This window comes from Haliotis cracherodii, unplaced genomic scaffold (assembly GCF_022045235.1).
Source record: "Haliotis cracherodii isolate W230 unplaced genomic scaffold, xgHalCrac1.p SCAF_13, whole genome shotgun sequence".
In the NCBI taxonomy this organism is placed as follows: Eukaryota; Metazoa; Mollusca; class Gastropoda; order Lepetellida; family Haliotidae; genus Haliotis; species Haliotis cracherodii.
The window spans coordinates 32,548,568-32,553,694 of NW_027266268.1; the positions used below are offsets into that span (position 1 = coordinate 32,548,568).

Here is a 5,127-nt window from a genome sequence, read left to right on the forward strand (position 1 = left end):
CAAAAAATTATCATAGCGGCGAGCTTCGCTGTAGGTCTTGGGATACTCATCATCATTGCTGTCATCGTCTGTGTCAAAATCAAAAAGTGCGTACAGCTATCTTCTTTAGATTAAGTGACCAACCATTGGGGGTGGGGGGTGGGGGCGGGGTTGGGGGGTAGGGTGTGTGGGATGGGGGGGTGGGGGGGGCGGGGCGTCAGATGGGGGTGGCGTCAGACTGTTGAAAACTGAAAGATCGCCTGTCATAAAAATTATATTGTTGCAAGGTTTTATTTTCTTTTAAAAAAGCAGGCTCATAGTCTTAAATTAAATAATATAATCTTATCTACACGCACGCACGCACGCACACACACGAACAAACAAAATGAAAAAATAACGATTGATGCACTTCGCGGGGTAGGAACCGCTTTATTACAATATAGATCTTGATTATCGATCAGATCGTCTTGACTGGCATTTTGTTTGAAGTAAATGCAAGCAATATGAGAGATAGAATCTGATTGGCCAATATGAGGAACATAGAAGGGGCATAACTCGTAATATTGACTGGGGGTGTTTCGATCGAGCCTGGAAATTTCCAGCCCAGTTCGGCAAGGGTGGAAACTGGACTTTTATAGTCAGTCTGCGCCCTTGCCTCGGGAAGATGAGCGCAAAATAGTTATCCACTATACAAACAGAACATGCAATGAAAGCAAATCTCAACAGCAAACACATTGTTGAAGTAAAATAATACTGTACAGTTGATATTTGGCCACTGGTCATCAGTTCATTATTGTTACGAGGTGCTTTTCAAATTGAAACGCAAAGGTCAGTGCAGAAATCATTACCTACAGAACTAAATTACAAAATCAATAACTGACCACTCAAGATCAATGAATAAACATTAAATTGTAGGGGAACACACAGTTGTCGTTATTACAATCAATTGGCCAAATAGGTGGCAACAGCCCTGTACTTAATGTGGGCACTTGCGAATGTTCAGAATTGTGTGACTGTCAAAAGTCTTGAAACAGTCCGTTCTTAGCTGATCTTGAATCCGGAATAGGGGCGGTCGGGTAGCCTAGCGGTTGAAGCGTTCGCTTGTCACGCCGAAGACATCATTTGCAAATACACTCACAAAAATCTCTAATGATTATGGGATTTGTATTCAGTGGATTTAGACATGTGTAGTGATTTGCTACATTTTCCTTGAGTATTCTGACTATATTCTTCAACGTTTCACATTGTGCAGTTTGCTCTTTGTTGAGTTACGGGAGTTATAAGGGTTATTTTTGCGATGGACTAATGCCCTGGGTGCCGTTGTACAAAGCGATCTTTGCGCTAAGGTGATCTTAACTCCCATAAGAGTACACAATTAGGTGATACTTTGTCATTTTGATAAATATATTGTGTCCACTTTTTCAGAGGCGTTTTCAGAATATTGCCAAAAGCAAAACCTTCATGGACACGAGCTGGAGACTTGGATTACACTTCTCCTCCTCTGGGGGCGTCTTCACGGGGGTTCTCCTCATACCCATCAAGTTTTTAATGTTAGCCGATTGAGTTAGACATTGATACCCAGTACAGGTTCACCCAAATGATGCACAATCATGGTCTTAAACAGCAACCGCGTGTGCGTGTGGGCTTGTGTGCGTGCGTGTGCGTGTTGGCTTGAGTGTGAGCGTGCGTGCGTGCGTGCGTGCGTGCGTACGTGCGTGCGTGCCAGAGCGGGAGAGTGGCTTACGGAAAGTTTATTTTTTTATTCCACCGAATGGCTTCGTGTTCATCACAGAAATGTGCATACAAAAGGTTCAACTTCGACTACAAGATGCTAAATATTAAGACATTTAGTTACTTTTACCCTTTTTCCACCTATGGCTAGAATTGTCAAATGAAAATCTGTACACCAAGAAATTAAAGTATTCGGGTATTATTGGTTCGCATGATTCCTAGACATGAGGGGCGATATTACCATATTTGTTTCACCTCTATTCCTGCAATATCAAGCAGTCACAGGGGGTTGATCTGATTAGGCGTTGGTTTACTTATTTAAGTAAATGCCATTAAGTCAATTACCTTTCAGTTTCTGGTGTCATCGCTTTTTTTCGGTGATCCATTCATGTAATTTTCACCACTTGTTTGCCTTTTACGCCTATTGGAATCTTTTTCAGCAGCTAATCAGGGCTGATTATTCTTTGGCATTTCTAGATTTACAATCTTTAATCAGGTTTATTTTACGTCCATATCTTCACTTTTTCTATTGCACAGTTCACAAATAGATTTTGGTAACTATATTGCATAGCAAGAAAAACGTTTCACCAATAAATAAATGGCACCGAGCCATTCGAACAAAAGTGTCTACTAAATTCAAGTGTGTCCTCGTATCTGTATGTGTAATTTAACTAGTGTGAAACACATTTTTAAGTTTCTAATAGTTTCACAATATACGTCTTCATTTTTTATTTTTTTTATGACTCTCCACTTGATTGGTGATTGTATACCTCTTTTGTATGTTTCATGTTTGTGGGTTTTTTTTCATTTTCGTTTTTAATAAAGAAAGTCTGTTTAACATGTTCCTTGTCCTTTAATAATATTTTCAAAAAATTCAAATATTGTTCACATTAATTCAGTCACAATAAGGGCAACGTTTGTCATGTTTAAGTTCAAAATACTGGCTGTCTAAGTTGGCACCAAGCACGTGGGTATAACATTTTGGACTTTCCTCCCACATTAAGCTGACTCGCCGTCGACGTAATAGAGTTGAAATGCTTTTCAAAGCAGCTATAAACTCACTCAATCACTTCGAGTACAATTAAGGCTCCATGAGAAAAAAGCCCGAGAAACTATGCAATCAAATTTGGTTGGTTGGTTGGTTGGTTTGTTGTTTAACGCCGCACTCAGCAATATTCCAGCTAAACTAGTGTACAAAAGAAACGATACCAACTTATCTTCAAAATTGTTTTTTACTAAGTGAATTGTCTAGTATGACAACATGCCAATTCGTATTGCACATCCCAAACACAGCATAGTCGATAAAAAATACCGGGAACACGTGATCACTTCCGGGAAAAAACGTAAATTTCGTGAAAGTGACATTTCCCTCTCTAGCATGTTCTGCACGTGCATAAAAACTGTATAAAACGGCTGATCAGACACGTTGATATCACAGCAACAAAAAGAACACAAGATATGCCACGTTTGACAGCCATCGAGAAAGAGAGAGCCGTTGGAATGGTCCAACACGTCGACGTCGCCAGAAGGTTGGGCTGCGCACGCATCACTATCACCAGGTTGATGCAACGGTTACGTCAGACAGGCCAGACGTCAGACAGGCCCAGGGTACCGTTTCACATAGCAGTCGTAAGTCTTACGTGCGTGTAAAACTGGCGTAACTCGGAAATACTGAACTAGGGGCGTTTCACAAAGCTAGTGTAATATTACGTCCGGGTAAAATTGGCGTAAACTCTACGTGTGGTCTTGGGGTGGTGTAAATATTTACGCAAGCGATAAAGATGGCGATCAATCCAACCACAGTCGAGATTGCCAAAAAAGTATGTAAGCGAGAACGTGTTTTCCGCGACAGGTCGAACCCCCTCGACGATTTGGATGATCATGACATCATCGAGAGGTACCGCCTATCACGACACATGATATTTTCTATCATTGGTAAAGTGAGTGACAGACTTGAACATCAAACTCAGCGTTCCCATGCAATACCACCTTACCTTAATGTTTTAATTGCTCTGAGATACTTCTCCAAGGGTGGGTTTTACAGTGAGATTGCCGATATCCACGGTGTGAGTAAATCCTCCGTCTGCAGAGCAATCCACGCAACAACAGACGCATTATGTGCAACCATGGGTGATTTTGTATTTCCCACGATGCCTTCCACTCAGAAGAGTACCAAAGAATCATTCTCCGACATAGCTGGATTCCCTAAAGTACTCGGTGCAATTGATTGCACACTCGTACCAATAATGGCGCCGAAACGTGACGAAGTAGCCTACGTTTGTTGGAAGGGTTACCATGCACTGAACATACAGGCAGTATGTGATGCCAACATGAGGTGAGATACATACACACATGGTAGATATGTCTTTTATCATGAATCAATTATTCCTATTCCTCTTGAACAAGGCACGACACAATGTAAACATTACAACATGAAATAGATGTCCTTGAAATTGACGCATGCTGCGCCCCCTAGGTAACGTTTTGGGCGAGATAAGTCATGATGCATACCAGTAAAAATGAATCCATTGTGATAATGTTTTCAAATTTCCATTGTTTCCATGTAGAATAACTGTTCCATAATTGAAATGTGAATTAATAGTGTTTATTTGTAGGCAGATGTAGATCTCTAAATGAGCTTTATAAAGTTATGCATGTGCATTTTAAATACTGGAGTTTCTGTTATTTCTGGATTTATATGGATATAAATTGTTATATTTTTCTGTGTGTTCAAGTGGCCTGGCTCTCTCCATGACAGTTACGTATGGAATAACTCTGCCCTTGGTCAGTACTTTGAAAAGAAAAATATTGATGGATGGCTACTTGGAGACTCTGGGTAAATATAACTACAACATATATACCTTACAATGTGTGATAAACAAATCTGACAAAACTGCACTTAGTAAAATATTGATGATATTTTGATGACCTGGCTGGATATAGTGTTATCCTTATTACTTATGTTACAGATACACCTGCAGACCATGGCTGCTGACCCCTGTGCTCAATCCCAGCTCGGAAGGACAGGAGAAATACAGTAGATGTCATATCAAGACACGGAACACAATAGAGTGAGCATTTGGCTTGTGCAAGTACGGTTTTAAGTGGCAACAGTAAGTTGGTAATGTAACCAAGAAATTATTGTAAGTGAAATAATTAAATATTGAAGGTACAGTTATGTAGTCGGTATAATGCTCCCCAGCCCAAGGAGGTGTCATGCTTACCCAACGTTTTTTTCTGAAGCCAAGTAAAGACAATATTAGTGGAGATGTAAAACATTTAATGTTTTCAACAGAATGGGGTAAAATCATCTGCTCATGCATCAAGCGCACATGGCAACATTTCTTACACACCTGTACAGTGAAATAACATTGCTTTCATATACAATCTGTAATCATAAATCTTATACATACATGA

General features: G+C 40.2%; 1 pseudogene; it reads left to right on the forward strand.

Moving 5' to 3' along the window:
* The first annotated feature begins 3,836 nt into the window (after positions 1-3,836).
* Positions 3,837-4,827, forward strand: LOC139459861 (putative nuclease HARBI1; annotated as a pseudogene).
* Positions 4,828-5,127: the final 300 nt, after the last annotated feature.